Genomic DNA, 23,305 nt, shown 5'->3' on the forward strand with positions numbered 1-23,305 from the left:
TTTATCTACACAAGTGTATACAATCGTTTTTTTTTTTACTACACCAATTCAGGTTTAGTTCCTTGCTCAGAGCCACTACAATAAGGTTCTTCCTGGGATTTGAGTCTAGTACCCATTAGCAGGGGCGACGTAATGCGGGGGAAAGTTAGGCTGATTCCAAGGACCCTTTAGTGACAGGGGCCCTAAAACATATGTAAATTAATTGGATTGGTCTTGGTTGGGGGGCCAATATAATATGTGACCCATCACCACGAAATGAGTCTTATGGGTGCAGTTCTACCAGTGCGACTTAAGACTCATTACGTGGCGATGGGTCACATATGCTTTTATGGGGCCCAAAATCTCTAGCGGCACCCTTATCCATCAGAATAGCTGTTAAAATCTAAATACACCACATTTATTGCTGTCCCAAAAGTTCATTTTCAGCAACATACCCAGAACACAAAAACAATATGATAGTGTGACTGGTAGGGGTGAAAACTTCATAATAGACAATACAGGTGCCAAGAAAGTTAGTTACTACTACAATGCTAACCGTACACACCTAATGCTGCTTGGCCAGTCATGGCCCAGTCTTCACACGCACACGTTCACACAGTAATGACAGCAGGATTATTCAGCAGAAAGGCACGTGTTAGGATAGCAGGAGGAAATGGGAGTAACAGGGGGCCCAATGCAGAGGGAGCCACCGCCAGCTTCGAGTCTGCAACCTTGGACCAGCAAGGCCAGAACGTCATCCACCACCTTTGTCCGCTGGTGATGATGAAAACTTTCTCGAGGTGACGGAGACATGATTATCGTGAGCGTGCGCAGAGATGTTCGCCAGCTAGCACTCGGTGTCAGTCTCAGTCAGCGCACAGGGCTCAGCATGCATCAGTGGTCAAGGCCTCAGAAGGAGACCACGGTGATCACTGTCAGTCTAACTCGCGAGGGAGAAGAAAGTGGAATTGAGTAGGAGGAAGAGAAGGAAAAATACAGAGCAGACCAGTCAAGAGCGGACAGAAATCCCTGAGCGCTCACGCTGCAGCCCTCTTAGTGCTTACTTTGGACAAATTTGGTAGCTGAATTGTTGTAATTGACCTTTGGCATTAATGCGTAGGGGGAATACAAGGCCACACACATGCACATACACTGCACGAGAAAAAAACATTCACAAAGATAAGTTCTCATACAGCAAAGCAGATACATACCAAAGTCACACCCGAAGGTCACAGCATGTCATCTGACTGCATATCACATGGGCCACACTCCATCACTCAGAGCTACCGTGGCACCATGGCAGGAGATGCACCCGTGTTACGTCTCGCTGGTGTGCCGTGCCACATAGGGGGTCCATCCGTGCAAAGAAATGTAAAGCCCCTGCTACCTTAAAACATCCCCATATGAGGTTGGGGCTCCCCATCCCTGCAAAGCTGTGGGCAAATGGAAGTCATTCTTTCAAAATATAACTGTGATTCATTCCCTTGCCTCGTTCCACACCAGTGGCTCGCTAAGCTACACTGGTTTGAGGCCCCAAGTCCATGACACAGCTCACTTACAGTGAGAACAGCACAGTTATGCAAAGGAACAGTCTACAGACACAGAAATGTGCAAGTCGCACCACCCTGCAAATAGAGAGCGCTGACTTAAAGGAGAAGAGGGTCACATTGTTTGTGGTTTTATTACATATCACGTCACATGCATGTTATGCATGTTCTTACAGTGTGACTCGCGCTCACCGATGCCAGACTCAGTCCGAGCAGAGCTGAAGTCTCGCGGGGGTGGAGCTGGGCGGAATGGCGGAATGCAAATGTGGCCTTTGACCTCCGGACAATCATTAGTCACGCTGTCACACGGAGCAGAAACATGACTGAGTTTTAATGACATGGCTACACCCAACCCCCCACCCAGTACCTGGGGCTAGAGGGAGAATTGCCAAGGAGATGGAGCACATGTTCATGGGACAGCTGCAAGGAGAGTAACCTGGGGCATCCAGGGGACAAAGTCTGTTGGCGACAGTTACCTTTACGTGGGACAGCTCTCATGTTAGTGCTGACTGGGTATAGCATGCGCCCAGTGTACACCCATGTGTGCATGTACGGGCACACACATAATTAACAACATGTGGGAGTGTGACAGGGTGAGGCTGGAGTTTAGAGGTGTGACTGGAGTGAGCGGACAGTGGTGGGGGTGCAGTACAAGTTAAAAGATGAACACCAGGCGATGTGCTCCTCAGCTGACCGTGAAAACCGGCCAAGTCTCGGCAGAGAGGGCCTCACTGCTCCACGCCTGAAGAAAACCTGGAAAGAATCAAAAAGAAGCAGAAGAGGGAGCCCGGATTTACGGCAGACTTCAGTCTATAGAACTGCTTCGGGAACATAACCCAAGACGACTGCCACCCCATGCGACATGGACACATTTCACAAGCAACATGCAGATGTTCCAGCAGCTTTGAAACACAGGAACACAATTGCATCTCTTCACATGGTTATATTTTGTCACTTCGTTCAAGAAAAATTTCCAGTGTTTCCAGTTAAGCGTTCCCAAAGAAGGTAAGTTGTGAAGGAGCCTTAGCAAACCACGGCAGAGCTGGAACCGACAGATATTTCTGGATGACATGTTTAGGGCTGTTTCCTCCCCTCAGACTGATGTAGCCCTGGTCTGTGGTGTGGGACCCAGCTGACAATTGCATGAAAAGAGCTGTTTCCCTTTGTAATATCCTGCTTCCTCCCAGAGTCGTTTTAAGCCTAATTGAAACGTTTCCTATTGAGCTCAATCAGGAGGGCAATTACCTAATCATTCACTTATGTTTCACTGAGACCCTTTAAGTGGGGGGGGGGGGTGTCTAGCATTTTTTTACGGGTTGGGCATTTTTTTGCTATACAACTTTGTCAGAATGAAAACGCTGAAACATACAGAAAACCCCTAGATGACATTTGATCACGATTAACACTCAGTGACGGTCATTTCATTGCAATAAATGCAATAAAAAGTACCCAGGTAAGCTGGACTGCAGAGACTATCCAGCTAAATGTCCTGAATGTTTAAACCACATGATTCACATTTGATTTGTTCCAGAAAGAATAACCTGGGCCCAGACAAGGGGGAAGAGAGAACAGAAACTCCAGCCACTTCAAACTGAAAATTTTCACTGGTCAAACACATTTTTTAAATCAAATATATAAATTTACGGATTTTATGTCAAAGGTAAAGAATTTGGGTGCAATTCTATAAATGCAGTGAAAAAGTCAGTCAATATTAATTCCGTAAAAACTCATAAAAGGCTTATAACTAACAGTGGGAATTTCGAAGTTAAATATTTCTGTTCTGTTGCAAGAAGAGTACAGTAAAAATCCGACCTCACCCACCCCTCCCCCCTCAATGGCTCAAGAAGTGCTGCTTCTGCTGTGAGCACCGCTCCCGTTTTAAATAAATCATTTAAATATCTGAATAAATCACCACTGTCAAGCACGGGCAGCCTGCATGCCGCATCTGAATTCAACCACACCGGCAAGCGCCCTGCGCCAAATCCCGGCACACATGTGTGCCGCTGTTGTCCAAACAGGCAGCTGCTGCGAGGCACAGCCTTTTAGCATGGGAGGGAGTCCAGCCCCCTTCCCCCACACATATACCACACACACACACACACACACACACACACACACACACACACACACACACACACACACACAGGTTTGTAAGTATATCTTTGTGGGGACTGTCCATTCATTTTTATGGGGGAATCTCTAATCCCAACATGACAACCTTAAACCCCACCCAGCCCTGACCTTAACCATTAGTAACCAAACTAAATATGAGACTTTCAGCTATTTTAGCTTTTTGATTGCATTCACAGATCTTTGTGGGGACCTGAAAAATGGTCCCCACAGCATCAAAATAAGTTTTTATCACATTGTACTTTGTATGGAACATTGTGTCTCCACAATGTAAGATAAACCTAATCTACACACACACAAACACACACAAAATATTTACAACCCATGGGAAATGAGGAAAAAACGTCACAGGCGTGCTGGGTGGGCTAGTCGGATGGTCTGATCATAACAGAGGGACCAAACACATGAGAACAAACACATCAGTCTGTCTGTTATCTATATCTACCGTATTACTGCACATCTACTCTGTATGGTACCCTCATTAATGCCGCTTTAACACCAAAAGAGGCAGGTTTCAGGCAGGGGCAGGAGAAGGTCCCAGGGCATTGGGACCCCTTTCCTGAGAGGGTCACTGTGGGGACAATCAGTCAAATTGATGGACAATGAATTAATATAAATACTACCATTAGGGGTGTGATATTAGATCATGAGCAATTAAAAATGTCTCCACGATCTGCCTTTGCACAGAGTATCATTATAATCGTTCTAGACTGCTCATTCTGTCAGTTACAGGTCTACGGCTCATACACACATCTTAAGTTGTTTTGTCGGCCATATGCGTTTCGACACACCAATAAACCAGTAATAGCAAACAGTACGTGGTCCCTTGAATGTTTTCTTCTCCCTTTCACACCCTCATCCCAACATGCAATGCAACAAATTCCGTATTTACCTACGTAGCAGGATGGAGGACGCGGTGGAGCTGATCCGTAAGCAGAATTCAACAGCAGTAACATGGAAATTGTTCGGATTTTCCGAAATTGACATGGCAAAAACAATAGTTATTTGGAGAATTTGCAAAGATAAAATTCAACCTTTTAAATACCTCGAAAGAAAACACCTGAAACAGTATGCTGAGTACATATTTCTTTATTATGGTATAGGGCTGTATTTTTAAAAGACGGGAATTAGTTTGGTTGTACTGTTATGTAACTTACAAAATAGTCTTAAAAAACAAATGTGAAAATTAAATTGTGATAAGATCGTTGATGGTGATCTTGCCTGAATTGTGATGTGATATTTTTGCCATATTGCCCACCAGTAACTACCATGAAATTAAGAAAAAAAAATTGAAGCTATACTTTCATTTTTGTACAGAGCAGAGCATCTGTCTGGCTTCAGATGAAGTAATCTTAGGCTTCACAAAAAGCGTGACTCCTTGGGACTGGTATTTGGAGCTGAGTGAATAAAAAAGGTCTTAAGTCAACCTGGCAGAGAAACAGGCCAGGGGAACATCATCAGAAACCAGGGGGGGGAAGGGGGGGGAGTTCTACTTGGTGTGAATGTAGAAAAACAGAGGGAATCCATCGGAACCTGCAGAAGGGACACTGCGACGTAGGCCACCTGTGGGTGTGCATGCATGTGCTGTTTGTTTTGCACATGTGAAGCTGTTAATAAACTGCTATACCTGAGACCCATCTGATCAACAACCCTTCACTGAGCAATAGACGGGAGCTCAGTGTAAGGCTACTGATCCATGACTGAGAAGAACTGAACCAATTGCAGGGCTGGCTGACTGAGAGACACGTGTTCCCATGGCAGGAAGTACATTTTTGTACTTGACCACAGATCTCCACTGCCATCTCAACTCTACTGCAAGATTTGCACCGTTTTTTATGCCATTAATTTCAATACACTACAGGATGAACCAGTTAGAGTAAGTATTGCCTGTGTTGTACAGCAAACAGTACTTTGATTGAAACTCTCTTTCTCCCAAATCAGGAAATGGCCCAACAAGCATCATATAAATAACAAGCATCATATAAATGACATACGCCGGACGCGGACCGAAAGTAAAAACAGCAGCCTGGCGATTTAGTGCATAAAAACTTAAAACTAATTAGGGGGAAAAAATTGATCTCTTTATATAATCCCCATGTGATTGGAAGCAGGCCGTGGTGCCGTGGGGCGGAAGGACATGGGCTCTGTAACCGAGCCGCGCTGAACGCTGGGGGTCTCAGCAGTGAGAAGCCAAAACAAATGACCCCACTTCCAACTGAAAGATATCCAGCTTCTCCCTGCACTGGAAGGACAGTGTTTCCCCTTGGGGGAAACGTGATCGAATATTTCCTGCCACTCAGCCATTTAAATAGTGATCTCAGCACCAGGGTCAAAGACAGCAGTACTGGAGAGAGTACAACATGGAGAGATGGAGAGAGATGGAGAGACAGTAATGATTAAACCAGCAGAAGAAATCCACCTACATGGATGCACTAAAACTACAGAGCATGATTAAGAAGTCAGACTGATTAGCACTAACAAGTAAAAGTTCAGTATGAGTAAATGTGCGAGTAAGTCCATTGTGACAGCATCCTCAACAAGCACTAATGGGGGGACTATAGCACTCCCAAGCCTGTTTCTGGTTCAGGTTACAATACGAATTTTCTCAGAAAGGTCATTATTGTTGAAATTTGAAAGACATCACATAAACATTGAAAACCCTTCAAAACTACCAAAGCGTACCAGAAAAACTCAGACAACTTTAAGCAGTACAGGAAAGTGAAATGGAAACCATTAATTCAGCTCCTTGTTTAATAGTACGAACACATCCCCCTTTTCATCGTCACAATCATCATTGTAGGATGTGGAATACAGTTTATTTTATATTCTTATTTTGTGTCCCCAAGTGCTTCTACAGACACAATGGACTTGTGACTCCCATCCTCATAGAGTATCACCAGTGTCAAGGCAGCACTTTAATGATCATTGTTACAGTACTGAATAAACAGCAAGTACTTTCATGCACTTCCAGCAGAAGTCAGATTAAAATTCTTAAGTATAACATGAATGGATTCATATCATGCTAAAGCTGGCTAACTCAAGCTAACTCACTGCATCACCATAAATCATCTGCTATATGATTACATATTCCACTTAACTTGTGAGTCCACAGACCACTTCCATATTTACTTAAAATGCCAGAGTCTTCCAGCAAATGGATTTTTTCCCCCTACATGCCATAAGGTAAAATGGCAGATGGGCTTTCTTAAACACCTGCTTAAGGAAGTAAAACTCTGATTTACAAAATCTGTCTACAGTTTTCTAACATGCAGATTGGTGTGTCCCCAGTTCAGGAAAAGACAAGCCGCCCTTGGTTGGCTTTCCCTCCCGAGCTCTGACCCAAAGTCCAAGGTCCACCACTCTAGTCAGAGGTGCAAGGAAGACAATACAGCCACAAATCTGCCCGCCTTTACTCCCTCAATTTCTCTTCTCATTCCTCCTCCTTGCCCTCCCAGAGTGGATCCTGCAGATGTGAACTGAAGCTCTGCCAATGGAAAATGACGATACACGTCTATGATTCATCCTCGCTGCAGGTTTTTCCGCTGCAGCTCCAGTGCAGAAGAAGCAAAGCAAATCCTCCATCAGCACAAATCACTCTTACTTTATACAGAGCATCTTACATTAGCTATAAAATCTCCCCATATAAAATAAGGTGCTTCAGTGCTGTTGGCCAGAAGAATCATCACACATCGCTGGGGAAAGAGATGCATCTCTGCTCCCAGCCAATATAGTATAAGAAGAGTCTAGTGAATTCACAGCTCTGTCCTGCAGAGTTCGAAACAGTTCCCATAATAATTTAACACTTGAAATGCCAGTGAGGCTAAACAGACAGAGATACGAACTGGTAATTCTTGATAGCCTGGATCTCTAGTGGAGTTTTCAAGATGGAAAGTTTCCTCACAGAGCCATGAGTGACACTTTGGACCCCAGCAGTCCTAAACATTGGGCTGCTCTGTATGTCTCATGCCTCTGGTTGATGGACTGATCCCAAACAAAATGGCAGGGTGTCCAGACTGGCATTACACAATCTAACATTGCCTGGTCACATGCCCCATGCTGATCTCTAACTGCATCCCTTAAAAATGGAAAGATCGTATCACAGCAAAATGTCACTCTGAATGAACGCAAGGGGGAGTGTTGATAAAGTCACCCAAACCTGTTCAGCCCCAGGAGATGCTATCACCCAGGCATCAGACTCAGCCTACTCAGAGTTCGCCTCCACAGTGTTTAGAAAAGTTTGGTTTCATAAACATCTGTGCATCTGTTTTGCCTTAGAAGTGCAGTATAGAAGGGTGCCCACTTCTGGGTTCTCAGAGCGAAGTAAACTAGCTAGCATTTCATATGGAGACGCCGTTTACAGTAGGGCAGCGCCACCGCACACGGCGCAGAAAGACGACCCAACACAAGACTTTGAACTTTCATTTGAACGGAAACATTCGGAATTCAGTTATAGAATTAATTTCAGGCAGAGTGACATCCAAAGGAAAAGCAACCTGCTGGTGGCACATCATCACAGTCACAGGAGAGGATCAAACCAGCTTTGATGTGAGGATTCATATACGGTGTATCCTGCACCATAGAGCACATTTCAACATTAGCTTTTGTCTAACAAAAACACTCGCCATGTCTTCACCATGATGTTTCAATTCATAACACCGCTCAGAGCAACACAACTGAACATCTTACGAAGAATAATATCGTCTTCAGCATGAAACGGCATCAAATCCAGAGGCCCATTTTCCCAGACTTCAGTTTGCCTATATAATGAAGCTCGAATTCCATTTTTCAGTCTGATCCAGTCAGCATGGGCACCTACGTTGTACCAGACGTCAGGCAAAGAATATACAATTAAAGAGAAAAACAGTGACTGAGAGCACTTATTGGAAGACTTACCCATGAAACATGACCCACACAAAATGACTTCCTCTTCAGATGTGACAACGAATCATTCCGAAACTGACAACTAAAATTCTGTTTGATTTATAATTATAAAGCAGCTATTCAAAAATGGCAACTAAAACATATAGCACAGTCTTTGTTCAGCAGAAGCACATAGAAAATTCCACCATCATGTATATATTTAAGGTTGTATTGGCAGATAAAATGCCTAAGAGGATGCACAAGCTTAATATCAATTAGTCAGTTTGCATATATTTTCATGTAACCTCTTGGGTGGAATATAGAACAATCCTCAATATTCATATACTGGGAGAATTTATTGGGAAATTACAGATTTGCTACAAACTGTCAATTTCCAAGAAAACTGCAGAAATCATTATATGTGCAAACTGAAAGTGACTTTAATGATTTGAAAAATTATAGATTCGAAAATATTTGTTGTTTTGATTTTAAAAAATTATAAAGGAAAAAAAACTGGCGTTATGAATGTGACATATCTGAATCAGTTAATGTTAATATATGAAAACTTTTCAAGTCATTACACCAGAGCAATAATTCAATATTACTATAGCCAGTCACTTCTGCAAGTAAGCCTGTAAGTCATATATTGTCAGACGACGTTTAAACTGCCTTTGTTAATTGAAGTGATTAAGGATTGCCGGTTAATAACGGTTTTGTGATATCTGTATCACAATATGCAGATTTTTCTGGTATTGATGCATCTTTAAATTCCACAAACCAGCCTTTAGTCCTGTGTTTTGGATGAGAGGGACCACCAACAAAATGATCAACAGAGAGTCTGATTCAGGGTGATTACATCATCACAGAGCCAACTCATCCCTAAAGGATGATACATACATACACATTAGTCACAGAGATTGTTTGGTGCATAATACAGTTCCTTTACGGTTAAACAGTGAACCTGTATCATGAAGCAGGATTTCTTGCTTAGCTGAATAATCTGTTGGATTTTACGCAGTCTGGGCTAAATGTAAATGATTGCAGATAAAGTCCATTTAAAGTGGGATTAATTAAATCTGACAAGTTATCTGGCTAAGCAAGAAATCCTGCTTTGTGATACAGAGCCCTGGTCCTTTCTCATTCTGCTGTCCTCAGTAGCTTTGTCAACTCGGCAAGGAAAGCAAGCGGAATCTATATTTTTGACTTCGTTTCTGGACAAACATCCATTTCGTTTTTTGGCCCATAAAAATTATGTTTTTCGTCACATTCTGGCTACTCAGCCCACTAACATTCCCCCCCCCCCAACCTGTTAGCTTCTGGTAAATTATGATGAATAGCACACTGTCGATCTGGCTGCAGAGAATGTGCGAAAACGCGGAAACGAGGCGGAGCGGGTCAAGGCGACGTGTCGGCCATGGTGAATCGGGTTCATTTGCATGAACCGCAGCCCCATCCATCACAGCCATAACGAAACACAAACAAAGTGTCAGCTCCAGTGCAACAAACATATCAGTCGGCTACTTAACATAAATTATTCTTACATGAAAAGCTTCTTCTCAGGCAGCGTGCCCCTCTGAGACATCAGGGGGGCGAAAACTCACAAAATTGAAGACATGTGTTTCACTTAGGGTCTACTTTCCGTAGCGGTGACAGCTTCCCGCCAATGAGAGCATGCCGGCGATACGGGCCACTCCCAAAGGGCAGAAAAACCACCCTGGCCCCATTTCTGTGGTGCACTGGGATCTCACAAGGGGTGCCTTGAAACTGGGCACCAGCATGACACTGCATACTGGTTTTTATGACCCAGAAGACCTCACCAGCATCATGGGGACGATGAATCCTTGATCTTCTCCACCAGAGAGCACTTTCAGACAAGTACAGCGTGTCCACATGTTTGAATAAATTGAGAAGATGGAAACCTATCTCAAATCCAGCTTCATGTTTACGTTGTCTTGCATATCCCAGACTACAACCTATTCGATATTCTAAATAAGTCTTGATAGAGGTTTTTCAAATCAGTTGATTTCAATATACTGCATATTTTATCAATGGTGCAGATTTCAGAGGTTATCTTTCACTTGAAGTGAATTGATCAATATGACATACCTTCCAAATGTTTCCTAATTTATTGCTAAACAGAAAAACCAGAACAAACTGTTGATGAGAAAGACATTCCTTCAATAATGGGGTTTTCTGCATGGTTTTCACTTTGATTCGCTGTTACAGCTGGGCACAGATGCATTACAACATTAGGCACCTGCAGGCAAGCGCAATGATTGGAGGAAAGGGCGAAAACCGGCCCCAAATATTTAAGATTCAACTTCGCCTTTCCAGACATTTTACATTTAAATATTTGTCACGAAAATGAAGAATATTTCTCACTATTTCTCTCGACCTCTGCTTCATTTCTTTCAAAATCAACACTGAAATTAAAGTCAAGATTTCAACAAAAAACTATTGGTCAATTTCACTCTTGCAGGAGTCCACTGAACAAAACTTAAATAGGTATGTTTTTGGGGAGATTTGCAGCAAAATCCCGCAATCAATGGCAGAAAGCTGGAAAGTAAGTAGAAGTGAGATCCCCATTCACGAGGGATAGGTTAGGCCTGCCCCAATGGCCGAATCGCAAAATCCATTGAAGATAATGACCTTGATTTGTCTTTATTTGTTATGAAAATGAAACATTCTGACCTTTTAAATGAAACCTGAAGCAATTTTCAGTTTTTACTTGCTAGTGTCTGCTAACTTAATTAATAAAACTATAATAAACGTTTTGGGGAAAAAAACTGGTGTATAAGTATGAAATTCCAATAAATACCAGTACAATTGCCTTAAGTCCTTTATACAGGTAAAGACGCATCTGAGAAATTTAAATTCCTTAAAATAGTATTTCCCATCGCAGTCCTCGGGGACCCATAGACAGTCAGGCAAAAATGTCGAGTGTCTGGCAGGGAGCTGGGAGGAAGCAAAGGTGTAAACCAGTTGTTGGTCCCTAAGGACAGGCAGTTAAATGCAGGGTTCAACACCACGGCAAATTTTGAATAACGCTGTGATCAAAATGCAGTCTTCACCACTGACACATTATTTATAAATGTAGCCTTGTTAGTTTTTTTCTTTTATACCACAGACAGGTTGACGATCCCTGGTTGAGTGTTTGAGGTCAACAAATGGTGGTTATAGAGAGTATAATGCAGCATACTGCAGAGTATAATACTCACAATGTAATACCGGCGCAATTGGATTCCAATGCACACCTTCGGAGTTGCAGTGGCAACGGGAATACGCATGTGAATCTAAGGAAGACGCAACAGTGTTTTTGAAACTGTTTCAGCTCTCCCAACAATATTTTGACATTTGTTCATTTTTTGAAGTGTTAAAATAGAGTACCATGTGGTGACTTCGGCGACTAGAAAATTGCAATAATAATCACTGTCTACTGTCAAACCGGGCCGCGTTGTATCTCCCACTCTGTACACTTTGGGGGTTGTGGCGCAAGTTTAAATAGATTAAGGGAAGGTAACTAGATATTTCAGAGCTCTTCAAATGTGGACCTCGATTCCAAATCCAAATATATATGTATACATATGATTCATCTGGGTGTCACACCGAGCTGGAACTAACACTGGCCAATTTAACTATTTAGCTCAGGATGGAAATATTTATGAATTCTATCGTTTCTAAGACCCCGAATGCATTTATATATTATTTTTAATACTCAGTCAATACAACCGATAATTCACTTAACTAGTTACAGACTTATTATGTAGCCTAACTGACTGGACCAGCTGTGTCGTACTGAAAGTCTGAAAACATGTCTTCCAAATTTATATTCACATCACGTAACCGTTAAAGCGAATTTATTCATTTTTTCTACAATTAAATGTTTTTTTTACCATATCTAAAAATGTACATACTTTCCCAGCTTACTCTAATCTCAGACAGTTTCTTCCAAAACTACTGTATTCCCATTCAGCTACTGTGGGCTACTCTGATCCTAATAGAAATTCGATCACCTCACATTACAAATTTTAACCACCAATATCAATCCGTCTATTACTAGTGCTTGACAATAATTCACAGAATGGTACTAATTTTACAAGCTGTACTGTTTACGACAGCGATGTTAGACCATCACTAACCCATTATTCTGTTAGAAGGCTGGTGTCTAACTGTAGCTGTCTGCTGCCACCTAGTCAAACGTGGTGTGTACTGCATCCCTGTAACCTGATCCGAGGCGTGATAAACCTCAATTTTCCAGCTCCTTGCTCTTTTCAAAAGAGCAGTCCTCAAAGGAGAACTTACAATAAGAAATCAGTCCGCCGTTTAGTGGCATGCCAGACTGTTGAATTGCAAGACATATCGGTTTGGTCACATTATATCAGCATCAAGAACCCGGCATAAAATATCCAGGTTTGTAAACCTCAAATGGCTAAGCAGCGGCTGCAAACTCCCACCTGCCGTGCCGTCATGAAGAACAAGACTTGAAGGTGAAAACCTGCCACAACATTACCGGATTTATTAGTACTGCTTATCCTGGTTTTATATGGCTATTCGGTTCAGCTAGAGTCAGAGTTACAGAATCACAACATTTTTCTATGTTCTTTACTGGTAATAAAACATATATGTATGGGTTACGTAGCATACAAATAAGAGGTCCAATATGAGAAGGAGCACATTACAGGCACACAGTGACGCTCCTGTATGTTGTGGTATTTTTAGTCCGTGCATCAGTTTAAGCAAACTATGAAAATCTAAAAAATAAACAGCCGTCAGAACACTAAAAATCTGACCTCTGAGTAAATAGAAAAAGCCATTTTAAGTTATATTTTTTTAAAAAATAACACCATACAGCATTTGCCAATTTTTCTGCTTCACTGAAAGTTCTTCAGGAGACAGGAATAATCTATTTCTATATCTGTTTCTAGGAATAATCTATTCCTTTCCAGAGTTATCGGGGAGGGTAATGTTTATACAGGGAGAACGGCAATGCTTCGATAAAGAACGTCTTTATTTAGTGTCCCGGTGGAGAAATAAATCTAATATCAGCCTACAGTTGAAGGAAACTTGAGAAGCCCACGATTCACTTATGGCAGAAGAATTCATCTTTGGAAGAACCTTCTTCGATGTTCTCTAAGGTTCTTGTTTTACAATACATGTGTGGGAGAAGCATACCAGCATCAAAGCACATTTAGTTCTTCAGCCGTTCGAGCTATATATTAAAAATAGGCACTTTTTTTAAATGCATTGTATTTTTTTTAATATGTGCAGCGTCCACAAGTCACCATTCTTTTATAAAAGATTAGCAGGTAGTGATGTCACACGTGTGTTCAAAAGACAATCTGCATGCTGGAATTGCTAATCTTGTCCTGATTATCGTCCTCTTCGGCACATTTGGAGGGAAATTAGTAGGTGGGTAACTTTTATTACTTCTCTTTAAGAAAGCCCGAAGATGAGTGGTATGTTTAGGAGAACATCTTGGACAATGGGAAGCCAAAAACGCGCGAGCTGGCCAGACCAAAACTGATATAGAAAAAAAACACAGCTTCGGAGATTCCTCAGACTTAGTATTTTATATATTTTGTCCGTTGAGTTGAGGAATCTAAAATGAGTCGACATATGAATTTTCACTAACTCTTTCGGCGAAGTTAAAAGGCATTACAGACAAGGCTGTAATGTTAAAACATAAGACAAGAAAATCCGCTGGAGTCCCAAGCGAAAAGCGAAGGCAAGGACTTAATGCGTAACGGGCGCTGTCAGTGGTGTTTCCTTTCATCCAAATGTACAATGACACGTGATTGACAAATAATGGTAATGTATGCGCACACACGGTATGGAGAACTCCTGTATTCGCGGCCTGGAACTCATAACGTTCCTCACAGGAAAACCAGACTGATGAAGCAGACTGACTTTTAAAATTCTGCGAATTCTCATTTAAAGTTTTCCCGTTTACCCATTTTTGTCCTCAACAAACACCCAACCCTTAAAACACTTATATGTCCCTTCTTGTTAAACTTTCAGTTTGACTACAAAGTCTTTCTTGTTACTAAATTGCCATATCTGCTTCCGTTATTAAGTCAGTCGCTTAGAATAATCAGTTCAGATACAGTTACTACTTCTTAATGATTTCTATCAGTGGCACTAAATCTGTTTATATTACGTAGAAAGTCTAAGTCGGGCAAAAAAGGACCCATTGAAGAAATTGGACCTACGTCAGTGTTCATTGTTAATACCCATTTACAATGCTTTTGATTTACCATTAGAGGGCAGCATTCACCTATTGCTTGGAGGGCTGATACAAACCAAATGCAATTTGTTAGAACAGGCTAAAACAATTACACAATTTTTATCTTTCGATCATGCAAATATAAAGTTATACTCACTAGTACATGTTTAAGGGTAATATATACATCTACAATATTGGAAGTAAGTGTGGCCAAGTCAATTCAAAATCCAATTCATGAATTCTGAACAACCCTGGTAGGCTACATAATGAGCTAACCAATCAGCAGTGCTATGTGTTCAGTCACACCTTTTGAACTGGGAAGGTGAATCACCCCTAACGACCAACAATGGCAGAGAACTGTGCAAGTCAAAAGAAGGCAGCGTTCGAAACAACGAGGGCCATGAGCCCCTTGGACAATCTCAGTAAAGCAAAATTCCTAGAGTAAAACAGACTGGACTGGGATTAAATAATAAGTCTCCTTGGTCTTGGTGCAGGATAAGTTGAAAAGTGGGACACAACAGAGTTTTGCCTTCAGTGCACCTAGTGGATTCCTGCAGACCTACAGAAGCACAGGCCCTCAGCAAGGCCGCTGTGTCCTGCATCAGTACATGCACTGATCACATTTCTTTTGTACCGTGTGCACGACTACATACAATGTCCAGCAGAAGGGGATGCCTGGCATGATACTAAAATTGGTACTCATGTCGTTGCAGGCATACCTCGCATTGCAGGTGCAGTGGATGGAACCCTCAACCCTATTCATATCTGAAGCCCCTTGAATCCCACCTACAACTGTCGAAAAGGGTTCTTGGCACTAGGCCTAAACATCCAGGTGATATGCAACCATCAAGGACATTTTACAGACGTTGTCGCCAATATGTGGTCCAGCTTTGGAGTACGGCAGATGGCAAGGGTGGTGTGTTTGCTGGTGGCTTGTTATTGGGAGACAGCAGGTATCCTCTTAGCGAATACCTGCTGACTCCTGCATTGAATCCCCAAGTCGTGGCTGAGGAGAGGTATCACACCGCACACCAAAGAACACACACTGCTGTAGAGGGGGCTTTGGGCATGTGGAGGATGTGATTCTGGCGCCTCCACAAGTCCTTGGGAGCTCTAAGGTTTCTCCTTGATTGTTACTGTGCTGTTCTTGTTATGTGTCTAATGCTGCACAACAGTGTAGTAATTATTATATTAGAATAGATAGATTTTTGACCCCCTCCTCAATAAGTAGTTTTAAGGCTTCTTTTGAGAAGTGTTACTTCCTTCTCCTATTACTGACCACCATTGCTCCTTTTTATAAGGACACACATTGTATATTTTTTATATTTTCAACAAATACATTGATTTAATTTGGCCTTCATTATGGTTGCTTTGGTGTACTTTAAGTGATTTCCTATATAACGTATTTCACCACTGAAACACACGGAATCGACGTTCCTGTTATCGACTGTCTGCGCTTTTCTCATATGGAGGCTGGGGAGGAGCCAACAAAGTACTAAAGTTTGTTTGTTAATTCTGGAAAAATTAAGGGTTTCAGGAAATGCACGTAGGCCTTTCTGGAAAGCCACCCTAGGTTAAAAAACATGGGGATGTGAATCTGGTTTCCGGGCGAAACCAGAAGGAGGGGATAACTCCTTGCAGCACACTTAAACTTAGCCTGAACCTGAATCTGTAGAGACTGGAGCAAAATTTTTTTGTCTGAAATTCAGTTCTCATAATGTTGGCACAAGCTAATAGTTTTTGTCATAATGGTAGAGCTGGGGCGAAGAGTTTGAAAAGAACCATTTACTTACTAATGTGTCGACACGGTCTGTAGGAACACATAAAGGTCTGTTACCAACATGTCAAACACGTAAAAGTCTGTCATCGATGCAAATACATGGTCTGTGGGAACACATGACGGCCTATTGCCAACAGGTCGAACATGCAGAGGCCTGTAGTCTCCATGTACACATGATCTGTGGAAAAACAAGAAGGGCTGTTACCAACATGTCGACATGGTCTGCAAGACCCCGTGAAGGCCTGTTGTCGACATGTAGACCTGGTTGGCAGAAACATGTACAGGCTTGCCGTCGACACAACTATGCCATGACAGCGACAGTGTTTACTCCCAACATCAGCATGTTCTGCAGCATTTCCACTCCACGATCTCTATGCTGATCATCCGTCATGCCTCATCGCATTCCTTACTACGAAAGACTAGAAAAGGCCTTTCGCTAAATCCCAGCAAAATAAAATCCGACACAATGCGGTAGAACATATGCAGGATCAAGTTGCTCAAAAAAACTATCTAAGATTTTTATCATGAACTAGAAACATTCATTTAACAATATTAGATACAAAGCAAAATAATAAGTCTCCCAGTGTTTCCACAAATTGGTTTGAACTAAAAAACTAATAATAATTGAACTAATAAACACCATTTCCCCATTCCTCTCCTATCTTATATATATATATATATATATATATATATACATACATCCATCCATCCATCCATTTTCCAAACCGCTTATCCTATTGGGTCACGGGGGGTCCGGAGCCTATCCCGGAATCAATGGGCACGAGGCAGGGAACAACCCAGGATGGGGGGCCAGCCCATCGCAGGGCACACTCACACACCATTCACTCACACATGCACACCTACGGGCAATTTAGCAACTCCAATTAGCCTCAGCATGTTTTTGGACTGTGGGGGGAAACCGGAGTACCCGGAGGAAACCCCACGACGACACGGGGAGAACATGCAAACTCCGCACACATGTGACCCAGGCGGAGACTCGAACCCGGGTCCCAGAGGTGTGAGGCGACAGTGCTAACCACTGCACCACCATGCAGCCCCCAAATATATACATATATATATATATACATATACATACATACATGCATACATACATACATACATATATATATATATACATACATATATATATATATATACATATATATATACATATATACATATATATATATATTTGAAAGTAATAAATTAAATTGCTTAAACTTTTTTGCCATTTCTGGGAAAGTTGCCAGTCAGAAATCCTCTGCTGATCCTCAGCTCTATTTTAAGTTTTTCTAGAAATGAAACATCTGGAAAACCATAATCAACAGCTAATTGGATCTGACAATGAAGTTCTGCAACAATGAATGAGTGCTTGGCATATTCAGGCAATTTCTGCCCACGTATTTCGTATGGCTGGGTGGTGACGGTGCTAACATTTACCCTGTGGTCTTAACTGCTCAGATCCAAATGTGTCCCATCTTCGTGAGTGGGAACTCACAGATTTGCATGTGATGTGGTGTGACCCAGCAGGTCACACATGGGAGATCGTCTCCACAAGAGAAGGGACCGCACTTACTCACCCTGGGGAAGACGTCACAAGAAGCCCATTAAACCGAAGAAAACACAGAGGCTGCCCAGCACAGTGAATCATACATTAACTATTTGTGAATGAATCAGCCAGTCTGAAAAACTTAGATCTTTTAAGATGTTTCTGATGAATATTTAGAGTTACCACTGAGAGGACACTCCTGGAGGACCGAAGTGGGTGGGAAGAGTCACTTACCTAATTTCCCAGGAGGTCTCACTGAACTGATGAAGCTGATCTCTCAGTACAGGCAAAGGAGCTGGAGAATCATCACTTTTGCCGAGAGAGAATATCCGAGTCCTACAGAAAAATACTTATCTGAAGATCTTATGAATGTATGTCGAGTTGCACGGCAAAGATGTTTTTTCCCCATTTCAGTGGAACAGCTGCATGGCAGTGTCCCTAAGTGCAGCAAATCTGTCACAGAGTCAGGTGGCTAGATGATGTAGGTGTTCCAGAAAGTTCCATGAGTCAGAAAACAGAAATCAGGAGTAATAAATAACTGCAAATGCTTCAGCAGATATATCCTTCCCTCAAAAAGACCACAGTGCCATACACAGACAAGGCAAGCAAAGGGTAACCAAAATCAGCCCATATCACCCAGTCTTGTTTCCAGAAGTTTAATTTCAGAAACCCCCCCCTCCTTGTGTGCACAGCCTCTGCTGTGACCAGGAGCGCAGCTAGACATTCTGTCACCTTGGACACCCCCTCCCACCCACTGCCACTTTCAATCTGAAGCAAAGGGTCCCCAGAGGACTCCCTCTCCCCATGGCAGAAATTTCTGACAAGCATGTACCTGTATATACCCCCTGTATCTGCTAGGGCCCCCCCCCGATACCCATGGAGGCGACAGGTGTGACTGGTTGGCTGTTTCACGTGTCCATAAACTGCCCTGGCAACCTAATAATAAATAATTAAGGAAATTGTTTTGATGTCCCCCTCAGTTTGTTCTTTATAGAATAATAGAAGGAGCTGCCTGTGCAGGACAGCCACCTGTAGTGGGGGGGGTTAAAGCCCTTGGTCAAGGACCTTCAGATGTGCTGAGGCTGGGTTGGAACCAGCGACCTTCTGATTACAGACACACAGGTTTAGCCCACTGAGCCACATGCTGCCCCCCCTCCTCTGAAGCCCCATTGTTTAATGTTTGTTTCACGAAGGGGGGGCACATAGAAATGATGTAAACAGAGCCAACCCAACCCTAAACAAAACTTGATGAACCTAGTTTTCATTTTCTATCTTCCCATTCTGACAGGCTGATCAGATTGAGGGGCCACCTGGTGGCCGCTGAGCCCTAAGCAGCCGCTTAGCTTACTTGTGCCTTGAATGTAAAGCCATGTTAGCATTATAAGCAGCCCGTCCAGCTCACCAAAGCAGCTGGAAAAATGGCCGCCGCTGTCAGCTGGCCACATGTGAGCACCCAGCCCATGCCTTCCCCCTCGGCACCATCCCTGGTGGTGAAGCTTAAGGCCTTCAACCAAGCCCCAGCTAAAGAACATTTTCGTGTCTTTTAATTAAATAAATACTTTAATTACATTTAATTAAACCCAAGAGCAAACAGTCCAGGGTTCTATTTTCACTGTTCAAAGACTGGATTTTACAGCTGCTGTGGGCAATGTCCACGTCAGTTCGCTGCGCTGTTTGTCTGCCAACACAGTGCACTGTGCAGACAAAAGCAATTAAAAAAAAAACAAATAAAAAAACAAAACAAAAGAAAAAAAAAGCAAATTAAAACACCAAGCAATATGGTAAACGGGATGGGCGTTTGCCCACAGCATCGCTGGGTAAATCAGCCTCATTCCGTGTCCCGTTTTCCCCTCCTGTGATGTTCATGTAGCACCATCCCAGAATCTTTCAACTGGCTCAATCTTATCTAATCTTCTTTTTAAATACTCATTTAAAACACAACTTAAAGGTGTACCAGTTTATCAACCAGTAATTGATGCTACAGCAGGAGCGGAACTCTTTTAGTGTATGTGGGTGTGTGTGTGTGTGCTTGTGTTTGTCTGTGTGTGTGTGTGAGTGTGTGTGCTTGTGTTTGTCTGTGTGTGTGTGAGTGTGTGTGGTCCAGGTATACCTTACCTTGTGGGGACCAAATGTACTCATTTTTATAAAAATCCGTGACAACCATGAAAAAACTAAAAATGCAAAAACTTATGTTTAGGGCTAGGTAGGGATTAAGGTTCTCATAGTTAGCATTAGCATTTTTCCCATAGAAAAGAATGAGCAGTCCTCAAAAAGATATGATTACACGACTGTGTGTGTGTGTGTGTGTGTGTGTGTGTGTGTGTGTGTGTGTGTGTGAATAGATCACATTTGAGGACCAAATTGTCCCCAAAATGTAATAAAAACTGAAACCTTTTGAGGTCTCCATTTGGATGACCTCAATTTCATACAAATCTGTGAATGCAATCAAAAAAGCCATAAGTCTTGTATTTGGGTTGGTTACTTATGGATAAGGTTAGGGATGGGTAGAGGTTAAGGGTGTAATGACTGGGATTAGGGTTTTTCCCATAGATGGTCCCCATTTAGATAGGTACACCAACGTGTGTGTGTGTGTGTGAGAGACTCTCCCAGTACTGCAGGCCCTCGGCTGGAGCTCTATCCTGGTAGCTAAGCAGCCTGGGCCATACTCAGGGTGTAACTGGAAACAGGTGGTGCCGTCGTATAAAGCAGCTCCTTCCCGCGGTTTATTAATAACAAGGTGTCAGATTCACCGTAAAACAGGCCCCCGTTGCGCGGCAACGACCTCGCCGTTAAAACAAACGTACGTTTCACGGACAGAGGGGCATTTTCCAGGCCGCGTCGGATCCAGCGGCTCCCACAGCTGATCGCCTGTGTGCCTGAGCCTGGACCGGGAGGTGTGAGTGAAACAGTGTGGAAGCCATGGTCTGCTATAAGGCAGATGTACTGCCAGATCATACAAATCAGTTTTCAGGAAAACTGAAACATGAAAGTCCCACAGCTCTGGCCAGGATGATGGATGGGTATCGTAGTTTTTAGCTTCATTAGAATTGAGCAAAATATACTGGAACATTTGAAAAAAACTATATGGGCATGCAGAATTACAAGATCTTAAGGGGTATAATCCCAGAAATGAAATGAAATTAAATTAAATTAAATTAAAAGTTGCATTATAAATAGTTTTTGTTGTTTTTGCTAATGTTGTTGCTGTTCTTGGGGGGTCTCTCTAGGGGGCAGAATGATTGGTGATTGGTTGATGATGATTAGGGGACTGTAAGACGCTGAACCTGCGGGTTGGAGTCAGCAAGGGAGGCTATTTAAGGGGGCGCCTGGCAAGCCTTCTTCCTTTTTGGTCCTCGGTTCAGCTCGGTTGGTGTTAGCAATGCACAGATTGGTAGGGTGTGTCTAACAACAGCAATTTTTATAGCATTCAGAGAAGCAGTCCATGTTTCCTTTTAACAAGTTTAAATCTCCCATTCAACATTGTTGCACCTTGAAAAACCTGAACAGCTTTATTGCTTTATTTATCTTGGCAGCAATTCTATAAGCGTCAGGAAGTTTACTGCAGGAATGCAATTCAGCCATATGTGTTTTGTTGAACATTTCAGAAAGTGCCATCCCTGGCACTGTTCTGGAACTTTCCACAAGGGCTAGTTTGGGTTGAGACCTGCTTACCAAGGTGCCCGTGGTATATGGCTTACACAATTTTACTTTCTTTCTGACTGTTCACTTGCCACTCACACCCTCCAGATGGAGGCGTTGTCATCCCACGCTCTGTCAACACGATCATTCGGAGTGATTTAGTATTCACCGGCATTTGTCTCGCACTCTAGGGTCTTAAGTAAGCCACAGTCATGCCAGGACAATGGATCATACGCGTAAACAAAGCCTCCACAACACTTCAGTGAGCAGGAACTAGAATTTGAGTCTGTGTTGCTCCTTCTCTCATGCCTTAGTCACTGAGAAAAACACCTCTTTCTCAAAATGAGTGAGATTTGTTCTTATAGCTCTGCTGACCAAAATAATGGGCATTTTTATATATGACCCTGAGCATGCTGCCGCTCTAATTGCGTAATTAACCCGGGAAACCAGACCTGTGTGCAATCATCTGTTTTCAATGTATTGTATCCCGCATTTTTCAGTTGTTTCTTAGTGAAATGTACTATAACCAATCCTAAAAAAAACTGGGTAAAACGAAAACTACAAAAAAACAGCCGGACTTGTTAAAGTGAAACTTGAAATGTTGTTCACATAATAAAAAATCAAAAGGAAGAGAAATAAAAATGGAATCAAAGCACTTTCTTTTCAGGCCCTTTTGGTCTCCTTCCATAATCGCCTTTTCCCCGATGACTAACTTCCTATCATTGTGCTGGATCCCTTTTCCAGATGTTTCTGGGAACAAATCCAGTTGAACCCACAAGTCGTGTCATCTAGAGCAAAAGATGCAATCCCAGTATAACAACTAATTGTGCAATAAAGAATGATTATTACTGTTTTTCTCTTTTGTTTGTTTCTGCGCATGTAACGGAGGAATAAAGCAGGTATTTACGTTGCTAAATTCTTTCGGACTAGTACCATGTCTGGGTAATGAGTGTGGTACAGATGCTCCACATCACGTTCTGCCACCAACACTTTAAAGTTCCTCTACCCACAATGCATCATTCTTCTGCTCTTATGTTGTCAGCCCGGGACAATGACAAACTGCTTCATCTGCTTAGCACATGCCTCGATCCAAAAATACTGAAGCCTCATAGCTTGCAGCTTCAAAGTTTTATCATATTATACCATACTGGATATGTACCCAAGTCATCGCAGAGTGTATTAAAACAAAACTTTTCCTTACTGAAATATATATAGATACAGCTAACAGCTACCGCTAACAAATCCTGTCTTCGCCTAGAAAAGAGCAAGAGGACTCAAAACTTATGACTAAGTAAAGACATCCTGTGTTTTGTGCTTTTTAATGACGAGGGCATTCATGAGGCCTTACTTTATTATTATTAAGTTATGATGATTCCTAAAAAATTTGGAACACAATTAGATTGGTTTGGGTTAAGGGCTTGAAATCTCTAGTGCCCCCCCCCCCCCCCACATCCATGAGATGCCTCCTATCGAACAGTCCAGAACACTTCCTCATTCCTTCCCAAAGGGGGACCGAAGGCTGTTTTCTGAACTGTCACTGGAGGGTACAGCACGTAGCACCACACACCCGGACAGGCATGACACATGTGGTTACTTTC

General features: G+C 42.5%; 2 long non-coding RNA genes across 3 annotated transcripts in view; one reads left to right on the forward strand and one right to left on the reverse strand.

The window, feature by feature from the left end:
- Positions 1-18,487, reverse strand: part of LOC125715054 (uncharacterized) — a 100,454-nt gene extending 81,967 nt beyond the window's left edge. Inside the window, exons 1-3 of one of the 2 annotated variants that reach the window (XR_007383928.1) lie at positions 18,303-18,487; positions 17,960-18,100; positions 15,862-16,697 (exon numbers count right to left, since the gene is read on the reverse strand). This is a non-coding gene — a long non-coding RNA (uncharacterized LOC125715054). Of the gene's footprint in view, positions 1-15,861; positions 16,698-17,959; positions 18,101-18,302 lie in introns of those variants that run through there. The other variant, XR_007383929.1, reaches the window with a different exon arrangement.
- LOC125715053 (uncharacterized) lies at positions 2,151-4,470 on the forward strand. The gene is made up of 2 exons (XR_007383927.1): positions 2,151-2,531; positions 3,058-4,470. It is a non-coding gene; the product is annotated as an uncharacterized LOC125715053 (long non-coding RNA).
- Positions 18,488-23,305: the final 4,818 nt, after the last annotated feature.

Source organism: Brienomyrus brachyistius, chromosome 19, assembly GCF_023856365.1.
Source record: "Brienomyrus brachyistius isolate T26 chromosome 19, BBRACH_0.4, whole genome shotgun sequence".
Taxonomy (NCBI): Eukaryota; Metazoa; Chordata; class Actinopteri; order Osteoglossiformes; family Mormyridae; genus Brienomyrus; species Brienomyrus brachyistius.